Here is a 23,638-nt window from a genome sequence, read left to right on the forward strand (position 1 = left end):
CAGTTCAAGTCCTGTTGTTGGAACAAAACAAGTCGCGTTCACACCCTAGACCAAAACACTTCGTAGGCAAACCACTCCCTCGGTGGAATCCAAAGATATCTCCATAAGGGAACTGAAGCCTCAGTTGAATCTTGAGACTTTTGTTTGATGTAGAAACCTACCCACTTCTCTATTCCTGAAATACAAGGTCTGGCTATTAGCCACACCTGCTGACAATAACCTTGAGAGAGAAGAACTCTCTGGTCTGAATCTAGGTAGGACCTTTATTTGAGGTAGAAACACAATAAGTTGAAGGAATAGAGGTAAGTTCCAACTCTCTGACCTTTAGTCCAGGTGGAAATAGGCTCACTTTTTCAGGCCTCCACTCATCCACATCATATAAATCCCACAGCTGCAGAGATAATACAAGAATTTCCAGGTGTGTGTGTGTGTGTGTGTGTGTGTGTGTTTTGTCTGTGCATCTGCGTTCAAATTATTTTACAAATACCATTTTGCAGTCTATCTGGGAGACCATTAGGCTCAGATGGATACTGTACATTGGTTCTCATCTTAACTGGATTGAAAATCTAAAAGAAAAGACATGGTCTAGGAAAACTAAAGTCAGTCATTCAGAAACATTAAGTTAACCTCTACCTAAAGCTTTACATTTTATCCAATCAAATATGGCAGTCCCTTTTATTTTCAGTTTTATTTCTACAATTTCTATTACCTGGGGTCAACCATGGTCTGAAATGGAAAGTGGAAAATACCACAAACAGGTCATTTATTTGTGGTTTAAATTGTGCATCTTTCTGAGTAGCATATGAAATTGTATACCATTCAGCTCTCCCCATAGGGGGAAAAGAAGCACCCTTTTTTTCAATACGTCCACACTGTGTACACCATCTGCCTGCCCACCACTTAGTAACCAGCTTAGTTACCAGTGATCAGGGTAGCAAGCTTATGTTTAGGCAACCCTTTCTTAACTGAATAATGACCCCCCACCAATACAGGAACCAATGCTTACAAGTTGAACATGACAGAGAAGTTCTGTGCCCATCTTAAGAGAAAATTGTGAGATAGGCTCACCAACTATGATAGCCATGTTGAAATTGCTATGACAAAATACCTACAAGGATAAAAGATTTATTTTGTTCATGGCGTCAGAAACATTTCAATATGGTCACGTGACTTGGTGTCATTTTGGGGCTGTGACAAAGCAAAGCCTCAATCTCAGTGGCTTTGTGTTGTGGTAACCAAGAAGTAGAGAAGAGAAGATGCAAAGGTCCCAACACACATTTCAAGGACACATCCCTGATGCAGGAAGTCCTTCTGCATCTGTGTTACTTTAATTGTATAGGGTAGAATAGAGCTACGTGGGAAAAATTAAACTGAATGCTGGGAGAAAGAAGGCAGAGTCAGGAGAAGCCATGTAGCCCCACCATAGACAGATGCAGGACAGAAGCTTGACAGTAAGCCACAGCCACGTGGTGATACACAGATTAATAGAAATAAGTTAAATTTAGATGTACGAGGAAGTCAATAAAAAGCCAGAGCTAATACACCAAGCAGTGATTTAATTAATACAGTTTCTGTGCAGTAATTTCAGGGCTGAGCAGCCAGGAACAAACAAGCGGCCTCATTACAATACATCCCTAATACTGTACTTCTAAATCTAGGTCCCATCTCCTAAAGTTACCAATACCTCTAATAGTGGCCTAAGTTTGGGACCAAGCTTTTTAACTTGCACAGTGTTGGAAGATATTTGTGATCCAAACAAACAAATAGTAAAGCCTCCTGAGATCACGATGGTCATGTCATTCATTTCGTCTCAACATTGCAGATGCTGGATCACCTCACAACACAATAGTTAAAAAAAAATAATGTATTCTGAAAGACAGAGAACATGTTTACAAAATTTTAAATAAAGTATATATTACCATGATTTTTAAATTAATATATTTCTAGTTTATAAATTAAAATACACCATTAGGAGTGTGCACATGGAAATAAACACAGTGTGTGTAGAGTTTAATAAGGTCTTATACTTCTCTGGTAGAAAAATTTATTGAACCATTTCATCATGTATTCATTGACCAATTATGATAATTTTAGAACTGTCTGGTGAAAATAATTTTCTATCTACTTAATCATTACAAATGGGAGAGAGTCTTAATTTTAGTTTTTTGTCTTTTAAAAATCTATCTACTTAATTATGTGCATAAGCACATGTCACTGTAAATTTATTGATGTACCAAGAACATAACAACATAAAATGCATTTTATAGTAATCAAATATTTAGTTCTTTATACATTCTGGAGATAAATCCACAGGGGCATGAATATCTTTTATAGTGTTTTTCTATAAAACACTGGGAGAGCTTCTGTTGTTACTGTTGTTATGCATGGAAGTTTCTTAGTTTAAAGTACTCTTATTAATTAGTTATTGGTTTCATTTTCTGAACTATTAGAGTCCTGTACAGGTAGCCATTGTACATATCTTGAAGTGTTTTTCTGAGATTTTTATTCAGTTGTTTCAGTGTCTCTAGTCCTTTCATAATTTTTGAGTGTATTTTTATACCTGTATATAGTTTCAGTTTTCTACTTGTGTTTATCCAGTGCTGCTGGTACCATTTAGTGAAGAAATGATTTTTTTTCTCTTTTCCCACATGTATGCTATTGGTGCTTTTGTAAAGATGAATTAGTTATAAATGAGAGGTTTATTACTGAGTCCTTTATTCTACACATTGATGTAAATATTTGTTTTATTCTATACCTTGATGTACATATTTGTTTTATTCTATACCTTGGTGTACGGGTCTGTTCTATTCTATACCTTGGTGTACAGGTCTGTTTTGTGCCTGTAAATGCTAATTTTTTTGTCATGGCTCTGCATCATAATTTGACATTAAGTACTAAATGCCTCCAGAATTACTCATACTATTTGCTTTGGCTACTCATGGTCATTTTTCATCTGTAGAAACTTAGTACATTTTTGTATTGTTGTGAGGAATACAATTGGAATTTTGAAGATTTATGTGAAAGATTCATTATTAGTTATTTTAAACTATTACAAATGTTTTTTTTATCTTCCAGATTCTTTTTCTGTGAGTTTGTTAGTACAGAAAAAGTTCTGAATTGTGACTATTGTTTTACATCATACAACTTTATTCAATGCTTGTCAGATATATAAAATTTCTGTTTGTTTTTGAGATCTTTAAAATATAGGAATATGTCATCTTATATTTTTTGGTTGTGAGCCTAGCCTTTAACGGCTGAGCCATCCCTCCAGGCCTTATCTTAAAAGAAGAAAAAATTACTACGATTCTTGAAATGCTCTTATTTCTTAATCAATTTTAAATCATTCATTTTCTGAATACAAACATGTCATCTCATAGTCATTTTTTTTTCACATATTGAAAATTTTCATTCTTTTTTTCCTGGTCTGGAGAGTTGCTGATAGATCTGATATTGTGTTCATAACAACCTAAGTAAGTGATTGATATGTTTCTTTTACTGCTGAATATTTGTGTTGTACTTTGGCATCTTGACCTTAACATGTTGTTGAAAGACTCTTCTCTGCTGTGTCCATGTGCTGTTCTAAATGCCTGTTGGTTTTGGATACCAGTTACTTCCTCTAGAATGGGAGGATTTGGTAATACAATTGCAATGAATAGGTTTTATGTGTTGTTAGCTTCTGGTTTCCCCTTCTTATGCTCCTAAGATTTTTAAGTTTGCTCTCTTGATGATATTCCTGAGTTGTTAGAAACTATGGCCTTGAATTTTTCCTTTTATTTCTTTGTATCTAAATGTAGTTTTTACTTGGTCTTGATTCCCAAATTTTAAATTCTTTTTCTTCCTCTGGTGTGTTAATAATGTGCTGTTTTGTCTAATTTGCTGACTTTTTTATTTCTAATTTTTCTTTTTTTAAACTTTTTATTTATTTTTTTTTGTGTCATTTACTTCATGCATCTTGACTTCATTCATTTCTCATCCTTTCATATTCACCCTCTGCCCTTGAAACCTCTCCCCAAAAATAAAGCAAAGTAAAATTTAAGAGAAAAAAGAAAGAAAAAAAATCTCATCAGGGAAGCTATAGTGTTATATACTGAGTCACACAGCAAACCCATTTATCCATATAGCCTTACATGCAAGTGTTCATTGCAACGAATTATTGGCATAGTGTGCAGCCTCTGGTTTCTGGTACACCATCAATACTGGGCCCTCATGGGAACTTCCCTTGGATATCCTGTTGTTGCCCTGTCTTGTGGGGCTCCTGCAGCTTTCTGTTGATTTCTTACCTCAGTTTCCTTGCTGCGTTTCTTACCTATGCTGCTACTTTCTCATTCATGTTTCAAACCTGTTTTACTGTCTCTTTTTTCTCTAATTGTGAGGAACAGACCTAATTTATGTTGCTAAACAAAGGTAGAACTTTCTAACATAGGAAAACAAAGCAGTTCAACATTTAAAGGACCTAAAAGTACTCTTTTTCAGATAAATAGATAATCACATGTGAATTATCACATGTCCCTCGGTCCCCTTGAAGGATGAAAATCTAGGATAGTTGGTGAGAAGAAATTTGAAGTGAATTCTAGAACAAAACAAAAACCAGTGATAGCTGAAGATATGAAATGCATTAAGGTTCTTACTCATTCTAAATTGAACCAGAATTCTTTTTCTTTCCAACTAGCCTAAAACTCAAAGATTTGGATATGGAAATGGAAAACAAGAGGTCAGGTTTGAAATATGAGACGGAATCATAGAAAAAGTCTCTACAGAGTCATTGTAGAAGTTAATCCCCATGAAGAACAAAATTTCAGTCCTTGACACTACACCTCCCAGCTCACTTTCCATTACAAACAGATGCTTACATGTAAGAATAAAGCTCTCAATAGTCTTTTAAATGCCGGAATTCATATATTCATATTCTCTCTGTGTCTTTTTCTGTGTTTTCTTTTATCTATTTCTCATTCATTCGATGAATTTTTCATACATGGATATGATGTATAATAATCGTGTTCAGATCTTATGCCCCACGACTAATCCCCCTTATGCCCCAACAAATGTCCCTCCAGTCATTATGTTAACTCTTTTGTTTAAAAAATATAGCCCGCTAAGTCAAATTAGTAATGTCTATATGCACACGGATGTGGGACAGTCACTGGGACAACCTTCAAGTGGTATACCTACAAGGAAAGAGTCTCTCCACTCAGCTAGGGTTGGAACATTGATGGTCCCTTCACCATCCATACTGAAATTTCAACAGGCTAGGTGTGGTGCAGGCCCCTGCGGATGCTGCAAACTGATGTTTGCAACCAGCCATGTCAGGTAGAGAAAATACCAGGTCACAGAAGTTCTTCCCACCCTCTAACTCTTAGGTTCTTCCTGTTCCTCTTCTACAATTTTCCCTGAACCCTAGGGTGAAGGAGTTTAATACAGATGCCTCATGTTTGGCTGGCTGAGAACTCTGGGTCACTGCTCCCAGAAATGATGAATTCCTAAGTGAAAAATCTTTATCAGGCAATACTTACTTCTTTATGACTCATTGGTGAACACAGACCCAGAGGCTATTATCAATCCTCCTTGTTTCCCACCACAGCTAGTTTATAAATCCCTGTTGTTGAAGACACTACTCATTTGGGTTGCAGAACATAAAGAAATCAATCTTAAAATGACCAAAGAATTCTTTCCATGACTAGCTTTCATAGTGACAGAAGATATTAAGTGTGCTGGTCGACAAAAAAGATAACAGTGGTCTCATGCCTCACTGGCTCCTTCATACAATAATACCAACCTGCTAGGCAAGATCATCCTAGTGGAGCAATAATGGCATGATTGAGTAGCCAACTGCTTCTGATTAGAATTGTGGTCTACTGCACTGGAAGGAATCATGCCTGTACTATAAAACAATAAAAATAATAATTAATAATAGTAATAAACAGAAACCTGGAGGTCATGGCCTCTAGGAGGGGAACCCACTGCATTTGTGCTAAACAGTCATGTTAGCTCTCACTACCTTCTAAATATTGATCTGTATTCCCATGTATTTGTGCTTCTTTCAACCTTGGTCAAAGAAGCTTCTTTGTGCCTCGAGGTGAAGTTAATTCAGAGAATCACAACTGATCAACGTGCTGGAAACGAATGCCAGAACTTTCAAGACTGAAGACACTCATTTCAAGTTTTAATTTATTTACGAGTAGGAGACTCGACACTAGAAGTAGCTACAGCGGTTATGTGTCTGTTTTTCATACTCTGTTGCTTTCAGAATTACTCAACTCTTTGAAAAATACAAAACGTTTAAAAATAACAGAATTTCATAAAAACAAATCCAGTTATACTAAATTATTGTGAAGCCTTAACCTCAAAGCCAAGAATAAATTAAGCAAAACTCAATGTGCTCTCTGAAAGAAAGCATGTTAGTGATAATTAAATGCTGTCCCCTAGCATCTTTCCAGCAGCCACTACACACATCAACACAACACTGCCCTGCCCAGAATGAGGAAAGATTTCTGAAGCTTTTGAATCCTGGAAAAAAAAGTTTCTTTTTTTCTTTTCTTTCTTTCTTTTTTTTTTTTTTTTGAATTTCAAAAGTATCTTTAATTTTATCCACAAACACATACAGATGCAGTTTTTGATGAATGCAAGGGTATACTCATACATATACCATATATCCTCTACTGTTTTTGCTTAGTTTCCTAAAGCCTAGCACATTTCTCTCTATATTTTTATTAAATCATGTAATGTTATGAAAATATACAGGGTTCCTTTCCAGTTACTGCTTGCTCTATAGAAATGGAATGTGAGATTATAGTGCTCCTCTTTCCAAGTCATAGCTCTATATCCTGCCTCATAGTTCTTTCCCAGTCTTCTCTATAAACATCCTGTACTGCAGAAGATATATTTGGAGCAACGCAGGTGCCGATACTGACACATTGATATTAACTCAAGTCAACAGTTCTCCATTGGGGTCCTTTGTGAACTGTGACAGTGTTTAGAATGCATCCAACACTGAGGAGTGCCGGAGATGAGTGGTCTCACTGTGACCTGTCTTGTATTACGTGGGAAAATAATTGTTTAATTTTTTGAGTTTTTTATAGATTTTAGGCATTGATCTCATGTCATATTGTTGATGATTTTTTTCCATTCTGAGGGCTCTGTTGTTTCCTTTGCAATGTGCAGGCATTTAAATTTCAAGTACCCCCCCCCCCCATTGGTTAGTTCTTAAAAGTTCTTCCTGGTCTACTACAGTATTTTTTCAGAAAGTGCTTGGCTATGCATTCATCTTAATATGTTTATCCTGCTTTTCTCCATCCATGTCAGACCTTCAGATCCTGCATTAAGGATATTTCATCCATTTTGAATAGATTTTTTTCATATGGTGAGAAATATGAATCAAGTTTCACTTCCTACATGGAGATACCTAATTCTCCCAGCATCATTGTTGAAAGCCTACCTTTTCCATAATGCATGATTTTACATCTTTATCAAAAATTGGTTGTAGTAGGTGTTGGATTATTCAAGTATTTGTTTCTTCATCCTCTGCTATAGACCATTGATCTGTTGTAAAACTGTGTATTGGTACTATGATTTTTTGTAACTATAGCACTGTAGTATGACATGATATCAAGTATTATGACACCAATAGCATTGGATGATGATGATTATTATTATGTATTGCATTGACTATGTGGGATAATTTGCACTCTTACAGAAATTCAGTACTGTGTTTTCTATTTTGGTGAAAAACGTCATTGAAATTTTGGTGGGGATTCTATTAAGTTTATAGATCATTTTTCTGGTATATTCCTTTTCGTAGCATCAATTCTGTTAATCCAAAAGCATGATAGGTCTGCCCATTTTTCTTGCCTTCTTCAATTTTTTTCTACAGTAGTTTGCATTTTTAGTGTAACGATTCTTTTGAAGAGCAATCTTCTGCACATAAAAATAACTATGCTGTGCTCACTCCAGAGCACCGCAAGAGCAATTTGGGCCCATGCTGTTAGAATGAGGACAGCAGTAAGTGGAGTTGCAAGCCCTCCATTCCTTACTTCAGAAAGGTGACTCCCTGTTAGTCCGTCTTAAATACTAAGACATATAGAGGTGAAAGGGCTCTCTTGAACAGAAAGATCACACACAGTATTGTAAAGCCTGATACACTTTTCTTTAAAAAAGGAAAAAATGTTTTCAGGAGTGGAAAGTTCAGTCCATGACCGTGATCATCTCAAAAGAGGAGTTATGATCCCAAAGTTCCTTTGTGGTTTTCATTAAGAGACAAAAAGCAGTTGGTTTTTGTTAATAAGATCATCTGAGCTCAGTTTGATTAGGACAAAGAAAACTCATGTTTGTGAGAAAAGCTAAGAGCTGTGTGGATAAAAACTAGAAGACATTCTAAAGGCTACCACTAGGATAATTCAAGACCTAAAAGGTATTCATGAGTCAGAGAAAAGTGATGGAGTTTGGAGTTATGCTGTTTAATATTTCATTTTTAAATGATGACCCACACTGGGCTATTATGTGAAATAATTTCCCTTCATTTTCTTGCATTACTCCAAACCTGGAGTGAAAACCAGCTTTATGTAAATGTTGTATATTAACTGAGCTAAAACAAAGATATAAATATTATAACTGTAATTTTTACTTGATAACTGTTTTGTTATGTAATTTTACTATGTTAAAGCCTTTCCTTTTTGTTTAAACAGAAAAAGGGGAAATGATGGGGAAGAGTCTTCTGTTTTGTGTTAATTTCATTGGTTAAATAAAGAGACTGCCTCAGCCCTTTAATAGGACAGAAAATTAGGTAGGTGGAGTAAACAGAACAGAATGCTGGGAGAAAGAAGCAGATTTAGGAGTTGCCATGATTCTCCCACTCCAGGCAGACGCAGGTTAAGATCATTCCTGGTAAGCCAGCTCATGGGCTACACAGATCATTAGAAATGGGTTAGGTCAATATGTAAGAGCTAGCCAATAAGAGCTGGAACTAATGGGCCAGGCAGTGTTTAAAAGAATACAGTTTCCATGTAATTATTTCAGGTAAAGCTAGCCATGTAGAGCTGGGTGGTGGGACGCAGCCCAGCCTGCCAATCCTATTACAACAGTGTATGTTTGTGACATGTCTGTGAAGAAAATTTCAGGGTGCAGCATGCATTTTTAAGGCAAATTCACAAGCTCATGGGGCAACTATTGCAGACAGGCGTTGAAATTATGGGATCTGGAAATTCAATTAGAAGTGGCTAGAGACTTCTCTCTGCTCCACTGGCCAATTGTCCACAAAAGCGTTTTGTAGGTCACTGGGATTCTTATAAAATATCCAGTGGATGCTTAGACTCTTAAGAGTGTGATAGAAAACATGAGTGATGATACTGTAGACCTTGAGGGAGAAGCAAGCCAGATTCAGAGAAATCATTCCATCAAGAATTTCTAGGTGCTGAGTACTTCATAAAGCAACTCCAACAATCGAATTCTATTAGTATTTCAGCATCCTGATTTAAAACTTCAAATTCTCAAAGCTAAAATTGAAATGGCAGTGCATTAAAAATCACCCACTTACAACTTTCTCATCTTTAGATGACAAAATCTGAGGGCTAAATAAATAAATGAATAACTCACCCAGTGACACTTGACAGTTGTCAAAGTCAGGTATAAGCAACCCAACATTTGGGAAGGAGAAACAGGTGGATTGAGTTCAAGGCTAACCATGTCTACTTAGTGAGTTCCAAGTCAGCTGGAGCTACACAGTGAGACTCTGTCTCAAAACAAACACACAAACCAAACAAACTAAAAATATATGCAGATGTAAATGTACTTGGAAATATTGCTACCATTTCTTTCTTCCAACAAGAAAGCAGATTAAAACCAACAGCTTCTTCCTTAAGATATTTGAACATGAGCCCTGGATGCTGATCATAAATATCTTTCTTTAAATCAGAATATCAAAGTTTTCTCTTTTATACAATTCCCTGAATTAATTCTTCTCTTACCGATCTTCCCTCTCTTTTTTTTTGCCTTTACAATTACAAGAGATAGGCAAAAGAAGCTGCATATTCAGATAATTCACCCTTTAATAGCAAAAGTGTTAGATGAAGGCTACACAGGTTACACCAGCAAGCAGACTCTGATAACTAATAATCTCAGAATGGGGTACTTAAACTCTCCAGCTTTGTGAGCTATGCTCGATCTGTATTCTAGTTCAGCAGAATTTTGTATGTCTTAAAGTTGAGTTAAATTGTATCCAGTGTGAAGAGGACATGATAACGCTGTATGTGAATTCAATCAATCACAAGTGCCTCTTTAAAAGGGCTTGTCAATTCAGTGTTCAGTGTCACGCCCACTCTTTCATTGAGGAAAAAGATATTGTCCTATTGTTGTAAGATACATGCTATCCTCTAGGTGAACGTTCTGTTGCTGCTGCACAAAACGTAATTTACATACTACTTTCCTATAACTCCAATAGTTCCTAGACAAATACAGGATAAGTTTCAGAGTTTCTTTCTTCTAGTTTATATTTTAGCTACTTTTTCATAAACAGTTAAGATGATAATTTTCACCATAGGAATTCACTTTATTAACCAGATAAGAAAATGTAAGCTTGGTCTCTAGTTCATAGTCCATGTTCAATGAATGCTTGTCAACCTTTCGACAGACCATACCAGTCTATTAGGACAAATGACATAGCTGTGTACTCCAACTTCTACTCCAAGTCATTTCTACCTCTCATTATCTCTCTTGTCTAAACATACAAACACACTACACATACACACACACACAAACATACACACACACACACACAATCTGTCCACTTCCGTTAAAATTGCTCATTGAGAGGGATATGTCAAAAGGAAAGATAAATGTCCAAGGAGGGACTTCAGTTCCTAAATAGCCTGCCTGCTTTTATCTCAGACAATATATAGGAATCATACTTACAAGAAGGATACAGTAAGCATAAGTTGGGGAAGTCTGAATATCCAGCAAAGAACACACATACTCAAGCACACAGGTAAACACACACACACACACACACTTCCGGTTTTGAGTAGGAACCAAAGAGCTCCAGATAAAAAGAGGAAACAAGAGGTAACATGTTGTAACTCTTTCATAAGGGAGAGGCTATGAGAGAAGATTTTCCATGTTATCTAAACCTAGAACATTGTGTCCAGGCCTTGGCTGTTTCCCTTCCACACTACCTAAGAAGCTCTGGTCTGTGCCAAAGAGGTATTCAACAGCATGAGTCAAATACTGGCCTATTTTTCAAAAACATCATCCCTGCCAACTCTACCCTTCTTAAGAGCTCTCCAAACGCACTTGTTTTCTTACCTTTCTGGTGCCCTATTCACCAGTCTTGGGTATTTTGTTTATCGCCCTGGTCCACATGAGTTTAATTTTCTTACTGTGGACTTTCCAAAGTTAAAAATGACTGTATTGATCCCCTGTGCCTTAAACTAGATGAGATTTATTATTGGTGACTTATGTTATACTAATGTTGATAGTGAAAACTAGTTTAACATACTAATAACATATCAACTAAGAAATAATACTTCAGTGGAGTGGTTAGTACTAGTTGTAGTTAGTACTACACTCTAGGGAAGGATCATCTTCAAAGAGAGTCCCAGTGAGGGATTTTTCTATACAAGGTAGGCCTGTGTCACATCTGTGGACGATTGTCTTTATTATGTTAATTGATATGGAAGACCAACCTACAAGTAGGTGGCAACAGTTCCTGAGTTTTTTAAGAATAGAGAAAGTTGGGGCTGAGCCCCAAGGTTCAGTTGAAGAGCAGAAGGAGGGAGAAGATGAGCAAGGAAGTCTGGACCTCGAGGGGTTGGTCCACCCACTCTACCCTTCTAATGGCCTGTTCTAATGGAAGCTCACCAAATTCAGCTGGACCAGGACTGAATAAGCATGCAATCAAACCGGACTCTCTGAACTTGGATGACAATGGGGGCTGACTGAGAAGCCATTGATAAAGGCACTGGGACTTGTTTCTACTGCATGTACTGGCTTTATGGGACCCTAGTCTATTTGGATGCAAAGCTTCCTAGGCCTGGATGTGGGGGAGGGAAGCTTAGACTTCCCACAGGGCAGGGTTTCCTGCCCTCTCTTAAGGAGGGAGGGGGATGGAGGAAGATAAGTGGGGGAGTGAAAGGGGAATGGAGGGAGGGGAGGAAGTGTAAATTTTTGAATGGAAATACATACACATATATATATGAACAGAGAAAGTGAGCTGAGTGATTATGCATTCTCTTCTCTCTCTCCTTGCTGTTGATTGTGGATGTGATCAGCTGCTACAGCCCTTGATTTTCTCTCTATAATGGGCTATAACATGGAATTGTGAACTAAAACAAATTATCTTTTTCCCGAAATTGATTTTTGCCATGGTATTTTATCACTGCAACAGAATTGAAAGTGGGTCAGTTTGCTAGATGAACATATCAGGAATGTTATACTTGCCAGCAGAAATGCCCCCTAACTCTAGGTGTGTGTGTGTGTGTGTGTGTGTGTGTGTGTGTGTGTGTGTGTATACATATATACATATATAAAATTACATAAATTTCCCTACCCTTTTCCTCCTGTGACGACTATTCTTGGTTGTCAACTTGACTATATTGGAATGAGCCATAATCTAGAAATGGAGGGTGCACTTGTGATCAGGATCCTGAGGCAAGAAGACATTGCCTTTTTTCTGGATCTTGAGTCTGGAAGGCTCACCTTTAACTGGGCCACACCTTCTGTTGGAAGCTTATGTAAGGACAAAGGAAGAAGGAAGGGTGCTCTTCTGCTTGCTGTCATCTCCATCCATCTACCCATTCTTGGAGATTCCAGCAGACCAGCTGAGATACCTAGCCTCATGGGACTGAAAAATGACTAGATTGGACTTTACATTCATAACTAGCCATTGTTGGACTACAGTCTATAAGTCATTCATTCATAAATATATAAAGAGATCTAGAGAGAGAGAGAGAGAGAGAGAGAGAGAGAGAGAGAGAGAGAGAGATTCATTCCATAAGTTCTGTGACTCTCGAGAACCCTGACTACTATAGCCATACTGAAGAATATCTTCCATATCACCATAGAACCTTCATCTGGCGATGGATGGAGATAGAGACAGAGACCCACACTGGAGCACTGGACTGAGCTCCCAAGGCCCAAATGAGGAGCAGAAGGAGGGAGAACATGAGCAAGGAAGTCAGGACGGCGATTGATGCACCCACCCACTGAGACAGTGGGGCTGATCTATTGGGAGCTCACCAAGGCCAGCGTGACTGAGACTGAAAAAGCATGGGATAAAACCGGACTCTCTGAACATGGCAGACAATGAGGGCTGATAAGAAGCCAAGGACAATGGCACTGGGTTTTGATCCTATTGCATGCACTGGCTTTGTGGGAGCCTAGCCAGTTTGGATGCTCACCTTCCTAGCCCTGGATGGAGCAGGGAGGACCTTGGACTTCCCGCAGGGCAGAGAATCTGGACTGCTCTTTGGACTGGAGAGGGACAGGGAAAGAAGAGGAGGGAGGGGGAAAAGAGTGGGGGGAGAAGGAGGGAAATGGGAGGCGGGGAGGAGGCAGAAATTTTTTCAATAAAAAAAAGAACCCTGACTAATACACCTCCCTCCACCCTCTCCAAGTTACCCTCCATCTCCTATGCTGTACTGATCTCAACCTGTCAACTTGAAAGTTAATACTCTCTTTCTTTGATCTCGTATGTATATATGATATATATCATATATTCATATGTATATATCATACGAGATCAAAGAAAAAGACACATCTATATATATACATATACATATGTTTTGTTATTTTTTGAGTCTATATGGGTTAAATGCTAGCCATTATGTATCAAATAATCAATAAGGGGGTTCATTCCTGGGAGAGGCTAATTGTCCTCCCAGCAGTCAGTAGTTGCCTGAAGTTCTTAGCCTAGGGATTGGACCCTATGAATTTTTCCTCTTTGTATATTACCATGTCCGTATCACTATTATCAGTCAGTTGTAGGAGAGACTATTTCACAGCAGACTTCCTGGCCTTCTGGTTCTTACAGTATTTCTGGGCTGTCTTCCATGATGGTTTCTGAGCTGTCAATGCACAGTCTGGGATCCCCACTATCCTCTGATCTCTACATTGTGTCTAGTTGTGGTTCTCCAGGCTGTATCCATTTGCTCTAATGAGAAGCTTCATTGGTGAGAGGTAAGAACTATGATTACCCATGAGTACCAGGGTAAAAATTAGAATGTAATAAGGGATTATACTGTTTTAGCAAAGTGGCAGTAGAAGATTGTTTTCTTTCCCTTTTTTTGCCTTTCTTTTCTTTTTGGGGGGTTTTTCAAGTCAGATATTCTCTGTGTCACAGCCTTGGCTGCCCTAGAACTCTGGTAGATCAGGCTGACCTTTAACTTTCAGAGATTCACCTGCTTCTGCCTCTCAAATTCTTGGATTAAAGGTGCATGCCACCAACACTCAGCTAGTAGATTCTTTTTTTAAGGTTTCTGACCTTTAAGGATCCAGAAGCTGGCTAGGGTTTCAGTAACTGGCATGATTCCTCTCTTGTTGAGTTGACCCTAAATCCAATTAGACAGCTTCTGGTAGCTGCTGACACGTGAGTCTCATTTTGCACCTCGATACGTATCTTGCTCTGCTGGTAATTGTTGTGGATCCCAGGCGACCACACCTGTGTAATTGCTTCTCTCCCTTGGCAGCTTGCGCCTTGTTTTCTAGAACCACAGAAGGTAGAGCTCAGGGGAGAAGCTTTAGGTCAGACTAGGCTTAAATAATCTGAGTCCTGTGTCCTAATGGTGTGGAGTCGTCAGCCATAGGGGCCCAGAGTGGAACCCTGAGAAGCCACTGAGGCTACATCAATAATCTACATTGTTTAGTGAGTCACTTGAAGCTTGTGACAAAGGTAGGTTTCCCATATGTTTGGCAGCTAGGAATCCTTTATTCTTTCCATCGTTCCTGTCAGTCAGACTTCTCAAAAACATGGCTGTAGTTCCTTATATGTAAGTGTGTGCTGTCTTATCCTTTTCTCTGAGAGCTCGTGTGAAGATTAACCATGGTTGTCACTCACCCAGGAGACTAAAGAGACCCTTTTGAGCCTGCCTGAAGGATGACCTTGGAGTAGATTGAATGAGAAGATTGACCACTCAGTTACCACCCTATAGCCTGGGGACCAAGGAAAACTCAAATGGAAAGCATAGAAAGCCCCCCCCCCCTTTTTGGTTCTTGCTTACCCTAACACGAATCAATCTTCTCCACCAGGATGGATTAAGACCTCTGAAGCCAGGAGCTTATATCAATCTTCCTATAAGCGTATGCCAAGTAGGTTGGCATAACAGAACTGTTAAAAGCAATTCACACAGCCCTGATAGTTTTTATACTATCATATAAGTCTTGTTTCCCTCATACCCTTAAAGATCAAGAAGCCCAATATGGGGACCACTCTGATGGGCAGGAAACATAACATATATGTTAATATCTCCATAAAGAATTTTTCAGTCCTGGTTTCCACACAAGTCTTAGGAGAAGCAGGAGTCAGTCATTTCTCCCTTTTCTTTATTACCATCTAGTCCTGACAGTCACAATGTTTTATGTTGTGGCCGGTGGCCCTGCTCCATTACCCCAGAATAAAACAATGTTCTTCACTCTCATATGATGTTTTCTTTTGTCAAAAATGGAGGTCTATATTTTGTTCCTTGTGTAAAGTCAAGTATTTGGCAATAATTAATTATACGGGTGATTCAATAGCCAAATTTCTTGCTGCAGCTCCTCACACATTTCCACACTTAGAGGCACCTAGCAAAACCCAAGATTGCATCTGATAGTGAATTGCAGGATGAAGTACAGAAACTTTCAGAGTCCTGATCAGATGGAAAAGGACTTATTTCTTACTTCTTCACTTTGAGCCATTAAAGATTAGTTTTGGGTGTCCTCAGAAATGTAGACAAACAATAAACTGGCAGACCTATGTATCCCATCTCTTGACCATCTCAAGACTATCTGTCTAGATGGATTGTGTAATTTTTAATCTTTTCTTCAGAAATACTGTATGTTTGAGGGACAACGTTTATTTTTCTCCCATAGTGAGTGGATCATAAAAGACACATGATGTACTACTGAGCTATAAATATGACAGTATATTATCACTTAACTTTTTAAGGTCATAATACAATATCCTCTCATATTCAGTAGTGACCTTCATATGTGAGGGGTAGTTTGAAAGAGCCATTCATTTAATTTTGCTCTTCAGCCCTATCTACAGTACACACACTCACACCCTTACATATAAATTTTAATATGAAATCACCTTTAGTTTCGTAATGTTATTTGATATTGTTGCTATTTATAATGCCTTTCTTCTTGGCATGCATTAAGAAAATTCTTTAGTGCCATTACTTGGACATTTCTATGCTCAAAAGCCACATGCTATAAAGTATTTCTCAGGCTTTTAGCAAAATGATATCTTAATATTATACAGTTTTCACAAATTGCTTTAAAAGGACAAGAAAGGTCAATGCTTTGTAAGACCAGTAATTCAAAATGTAAAAGTAATATTAATTTTTATCTAACACAATGGCAAATCCTTCACATCCAGAAGTCCATTATTTTAAAAATAAAAGTAATAATTGTTTGAAATGAATAATGGCACTGGAAGACGGGTTTATCTCATTTCATGTAATCCTGTCAGGAAAAGGAACATGTTAAAGATCACTAAAGAATTTTCCCACCAAACTAAGATTTCCGTAAATCTTAGTGTTTGACCATTTCTCCACCTGTCTGTGTATCCCAAGAGATTATTCAAGGACCCTCTCATACCTCTTCTCTTTCCTCTGGAGTGAATGTTGGAAATTTAGTCGCAGCCCTAGATGATTAAGAAGAGAACCTCAGTGGCTACTTTAAGACTACATAAAATACAGAAATAAGATGACCTGGTTCTTGCAGATTGGAAACAGAGTAAAACAGAGAAATATATTGAGATTTATTTATGTGTCAGATAGCACAATGATCACAATCCATATGCTAGATTATTAATGTGTGCTGCATTCTTACTCTCAATAGATATTTATTATAAGTCTAAGATCATATGGTGATGCCTCAAGCAAGTTTTTTTTTTCTACTTGTTTTCCTGAGTTCCCCTGTAAGAATAAGTTTCCACTGCCCCCATCAGTGACTTGCTCACCAGCCTGCTATTAGTGACTATTTGATTTTTCTTGACTCAGTCTCCCATCTCCTGCCCATGTTTCCTGGAACAACCATCCAAACAAATAGCTCGAGTTCAAGTACTTATCTCAGGGTTTGCTTCTAGGAAAGTCGGAACAAGACACAGACAAAGCACGCTGCAAAAAGAGTAGAAAGGAGGCAAGAGTAGAAAGCTAGGACAAGGTCAGATGGCAAGGGAGATTTCCAAGATAATTGAAGAGGAATAAACTGACCAAAGATATAGATGCTTCTAAGTAACTGTATGGTTTTTAATAATTGTGATAATTTATCTTATACTTCAATTTAAAATTACTTGAAGTTATCCAAGGATCCTGCGGCTGGCAATTCTCAACTGAGTTTCCCTGGGCAACTGTCAGACAATAGTTAAGGTTGAGTTAACTGGTACTTTGATGGTGATGCCATTTCAGCCTACATCCTGGTTTCTCAGTCCCCTGCTATAAGGAGGTGGATTGGGGCTCACACCACTCGACTGACTTATGCTCTAATCTCTCCTATTAGAGATTACTAATGAATTTTAGTAATAATTCTCTATTCCTAATTCTGTCTTGACATCTGCTTCTCATAAGCCGTAACTGGCACATTCAAAGTTTATTTTTGAATTTTAGTTCCTAGCTTTAAGTGGTTGTTTGTGTTTCCCTCTCTAAACCAGCATGCTTCCTTTCCACATGATAAACGTTGCTGTGTTTTGTTCTTCAGGTCTGTTTCTCCTTGAGTATTTATTTCATGCCTTTCATTATATCAAGTATTTGCATTCTTCTTATTTAGGTCTCCTTTAGATGTCAGTTTTCGATGATCTAAATTCAACCCTTTCCACTTTTTATTTACTATTTTGCTTTTTTCCCCAGAATGTGTCTATTTTTCCAAAGAGTAGATTGTGTGACTTGAAGATTGACCCCAAGAGCCTTGTCTCCACTAAGAAGTCCATGTGCTCTGAGATGTGGAAATTTCTCTAGAAAATCATTTTCCTTTACTAGTTTCCCTCTCCTTGTTTATCAGCAAAGCCTGTCACATTTTAGTTTCTGCACAAAGGGCCTACACTTTAAAATTGGCTTTTTATAGTTTGCAATTTTCATTAGTTATATGACAGATTGATTTGTCTCATCAAAAAGAAGTGTATGTGGAGGGAGTCCCTAATGCCCTTTTGTAGATATAGTCTATCCTTTCACAGAGTCATGAAGGGCTTATGTCAGGCTTGGTCTCTCCATGTAAATTAGATATCACCTATACAAATACCACCAGCAGAAGCCACTACATCCCAGACACTAGTGAATTATTTTTAAAGATTTTAGCAGTTATATCTTGGTGCATATATACAAAATCTAATGTTTTAATTATACAGATTGATGGTTCAAAAAGGAATATTAGCTCAGGAAATGATCTATATAAACAAAGCAGACATCATAGCTATCACTTTTGAATGTTCCCTTGTACCTCTGTTGTTTTTGTTGGTGTATAATCTTTTGTAAGAACACTTATTATTATAAATTTAACTTCTTAACAATCCCACCATCCTAGTCTGTGAAATATTATTGACAACCAAAAACTGCATGCATTTGTTCTATACTATGTAATATTTTGACTTCCATGTGCATTATGGAATGATTTATTCAAATAACACATTTGTTTATCAGTCACTTGGATGCTAAGTGTCTTGCTTCCATAGGTTGCCTATTTACTCTGTCGACTATGTTCTTCGATGTGAGAGTCTCTTGTCCCTGTTATCATTTTCCATTTGTTCCCTATGCTTTTGGAGACAGAACCAAAAGAGATTATTTCCAGACTACCATCAGAAAACTCCCTCCCTGTCTTCTTCCAACAGTTCTGCTTTGAGTGGTCAATATATATTTCACACCAACACCCAGAATCCTTCTTACTGTGTTTGTGATGATGTAAGTCACAAAACAATCCCACACCAGTTCAGAATTATGAATAATAAAAAGGGTTATTTATTTAAGGGGGAAACTTACAGATCGCTGTCCTAGATAACAGTCCTCTGCATGAACAGGAACAGAGTCTAGCAGCCGGAAGCGGGAGCAGAAGCAAGAGAGTGGGCGCATGTTTACAGCTGCTTTTACAGTAAAAGATACCATGCCCAAGTGGACTGGTATCTCAAAGGCTATTGGCTGAAGGAGCAGAATGTTTGTTTGTAGGAGTTTTACAATTTGAGCTTTGATTTAAGCCTATAATTTCTTCAGTTTATTCATTGTTTGATTAATTGCCTCTCTTAGTTTACTACTTGGCCATGTACTCAAGAACTTTATGACTTTGTTTATTTAAAGTCTCTACTCGGTCAACCTTTTCATAAAACTGTTGCCTCTTTTCTACTGGGAATCCTTTAGAATCCTTGAAAACTCTTCCATCTAAAACAATCATTTTTCAATTAGTAAAACCACCTCTTTGTCACTTACTCTCAATATTCTCCATTAGTATTATAATTGCACATTATCTCATTTCTCTCTTTAGTGAGCATGAAACTAGCTCAAACCAGTTCACTAGAGCCTACTGTATACATCTCTGTGCAAGACAAAGTTCAGAAATGTTCTTTGGAGCTTGAAATTATTTCTGAAGGGAGTATTTACAATGTGGAAACCATCAACAGTCCCATACTTCACCAGTGAAGGATAGTCATTAAACATTTGCCACCATAATGTTTCTCCCATCTTTCAAGCTTGAAGGTGTGGTTCCTTTGACATGTGTGTGTGTATATATATATATATGATTGGATGAAGGAAAGGATTCAAGGTCTCTCATTGCCCCTACCTTCCCCTTTCTGTGTATTCTCTTGGTGCTGTATAAGGGCTGTTGCAAGTTCATTATCATCTTCTGCATAACCATTTGTATCATTGATTGAACCTATACTTGACAAGATATAATGTCCCCAAATTGTCCAAGTTACCACTTGAACTTTTAAAACTGGTTGATGTATTCTGATTCATTCTTAACTTACTTCACTGCTGCTTATTCCTTATACATTCTTTTTACCCAAGATTGGAAAGGACCCTCACATGATACAAACATCATCATTGCATATCCAAGAACTGGGCTATAGTTAGACTCTGGTAGGAATATCTTCACTCCTTTTAAGCAAGCAGGTGTTTCAAGATGCAGGTGTTTCTTGTAATGACTCTCTTATTGATTACCAAGTATGAACCAAGGTTCCATGTCACTTTCTTACATCTATCTCAGGCGTCACCAGGCAATCATTATGTTCTTTCATGCTCACTCACAGATACCTTCTCTGCTAAAAATAAACACTCTAGTGTTGTAGTTCTTAATTTATATTTCTTAGCCAAAGGCATTCTAAACTATTTGGTCTGTCTCACATATAATGAAGAAAAGCCAGTCCTTGTCCAGAATCAGATTTAAAAAAAAAATGACTCTTGATGTGTGTTACCATTGTCCCTGTTCTCCAGACCACACTACATCTCAATATCACTGTTCTATAGCATCTAGAAGCATGAAACACTGGCTTCCTCATGAATTCAGTTCACAGGAGGCTATGCAATTTATTTCTATCTTGTTAAATTCGGTGTTGCTTGAATCATTCTACTATTGAATATAATCAAATGCCAATTGTATTACCTTAGCCAAATATGAAAGATAGCAATTTTTCCATATAAAATTACACAATGTGTACATTCAAAATACCGCAAGAGAAAAATATAGCCTCAGTCAACTAAGGAGAACATAGATGACTTAATTATGAGTAATAAATTTACATTGCTTTAGAAATTCTAGGAAGGAAATTAGTGGTAATAAGAAATTATAAGGTGATGGAGAACCCAATATTAAACTAGTGGCTTGTGTAAATTATCGAGGCAGTGACATTGCAAAAGTAATCAAGGAAGAGAAGAGTGTTGTAAGTATTTAATTCCATCAGCTAACATATCCATGTCATAAGGATCAAAGAGCAGTATGTTCATAAATTTTAATCAGTGGGATGGAATTATACCTGTGCCTCACAGACTGACATTTTAAACATTGATATGTATCTATATTCCTTGGGATATTTTCTATAATATAAAAAGGCCAGAATTGCAGACTGGTTTGAAAGCAAGATAAAGCCTGGCCCTGGACTTGCTGATTAGACTGGGGCGTTCCTTTTATTGTGTCCAGGGGCAGCATATGTAGGGATCCTTAACTGACGGCCAAGCCCCAGCCAAACCCACCAGAAACCACTCCCCTGCCATCAGAAACTCCTGAGAGTCTCCTGCTCAGAGCAGCTGCAAGCATTACAAGTTGTTTACCAGAAATTCAGGAATTGGAGGGGGGGTGTTCACAGCTCCCAACAAATTTGAAGAACGGGGAGGGGTATTTGGGAAGGTTTGGAGGGAGGAAATTATAATCTTTATTATAATCTTAAAAAAAGAAAAATCATTCTGAAAACAAAGAACATATAAAGAAAGGACATGGATAAGGTGATTTCGTATGAATGAAGCATTCTGGAAGTTATATATAGTCTTGTATTGATAGAAAATGAGTTAGGAGATGGATGGGGTGGAAGAGCAAGACAAGAGATATCTCAATATTGGGACTCATTACTGGGCTAGGGGGAAACATGATGCTAGGGAAATTCTTAGGAATCTACAAGGGTGGCCCCAGCTAAAGCCCCTAGCAAATAGTGGAGAGGGTGCCTGAATTGGCCTTCCCCTGTAATCAGATTGGTGACCACCCTGTCATCATAGAACCTTCATCCAATAACTGACGGAAGCAGATGGAGAGATCACAGCCAAGCACTGGGCCAAGCAAGCTAAGGGAGTCCAGTCGAAGAGAGGGAGGAAGGATTATATGAGAAAGGGGAGTCAAGATCATGATAGGGAAACCCACAGATATGGTTGGCTTGAATTTGCCAGAGCTTACAGACTCTAAACCAACAGCTGGGGTTCCTGCAGGGGTCCAAATTAGATCTGCATGTGGGCAAAAGTTTTGATGCCTGGTCTGTTTCTGAGACCCCTGGCAGTGGGACCAGGATCTATCCCTGGTTCATGAACTGGCATTTTGAAGCCCATTCCATACGGTAGGATGCTTTGCTCAGCCTAGATATGTAGGGGGCTTGGCCCTGAGTCATCAGAATGTGTCAGGCTTTGTTGACTCCCCATGGGAGGCTTTACCCTTTCTGAGGAGTGAATGAGGAATGAAGGTGGCAGGAGGGGTAGGAGGGAATGAGAGGAAATTGCGGTTAGTATCTAAAATAAATTCAAAAGAAATACAATGAAAAAAAACAACAGACAAAGGATGTAAAAAGTAGAAAATCTTAAAGAAAATTATGGAAAGAGACAGGGAGGGAAGAAGGATATGGAAATCATTGGGGAAAATGCTGTCATTTTGTGTATAATGTTGAAATAAGAATTAAGAGTCCCAAAATATTAAGATAAAAGTAGCCATTTATTTAGTACCACTCATTTGTAAGTCTATTGACTCTATGAGCAGAAAGAGTTGGGGATATGAACATGTATCCACTCAAACATGAAACACCTCTACTATATCCTCCTTGAAGTTTTAATTTCTGGAAAGCCAGCAAATCAGAGACAGTATGGTGGAGACCTAATATTTGCAATGATTAAAATGTCCTTCAATCTACTTCATGTTCTGGCTTTGTGGGAGCCTAGCCAGTTTGGATGTTCACCTTTCTAGACATGGATGGAGGGGGGAGGACCTTGGACTTTCCACAAGGCAGGGAACCCTGACTGCTCTTTGGACTGGAGAGGGAGGGGGAGAGGAGTGGGGAGGGGGGAGAAGGGTGGGAAGAGGGGGAGGGAAATGGGAGGCTGGGAGGAGGCAGAAACTTTTTTTTTCTTTTTCTCAATAAAAAATTAAAAAAAATGTCCTTCAATCACATGTCAATGGCATTAGCTTGAAAGTCTGTATCTGACAGCTTAATTTGATTTTGATTGCGTTCACTCCATCCCAGGACAAATCAGACACTCAAGAGTTACCCTCATATCCAGCTCCCTTAAGGAGTCCGAGTTCTCTAACTAGTCTCATGTGTCTCCTGTGTGGGAACAGCCTGATTTTGCATAATGCTTCTGGATCCTCCCATGTCTTGCTGTCTTTAGAATGTTGTTATAGTGGTGCAAAGCAAGCCATAAACTGCAGACATTGGGTGGATTTTATATAAAGAGGTTGGGACATGGTTATTAGGAGATACAGTACAGACTATATAGTCTCTAGCTTCTAAAACAGCCCAGTATAAACTGCCTCCTAGAGATTGTACAGCCTTCTGTAATTACCTCCCACATTTTTTCAGAGTTATGACATATAAAAGATGGCAGAAGCGATAGTGTGCTACTCCCAAGGGTAGAATCAGATGTCCTTATAGACTCTGACTGTCTCCTAAATGACTTGCACAGTAGAAAGGCAGATACAACTCATAGCCATTTCTCTCTCTCTCTCCCTCCTTCCCTCTCTACCTCTCCCTCCTCCCCTCCCCTCCCCTCCCCTCCCCTCCTCC

This window comes from Alexandromys fortis, unplaced genomic scaffold (assembly GCF_014885135.2).
Source record: "Alexandromys fortis isolate MF-2015 unplaced genomic scaffold, M_Fortis_MF-2015_v1.1 scaffold_37, whole genome shotgun sequence".
NCBI lineage: Eukaryota > Metazoa > Chordata > Mammalia > Rodentia > Cricetidae > Alexandromys > Alexandromys fortis.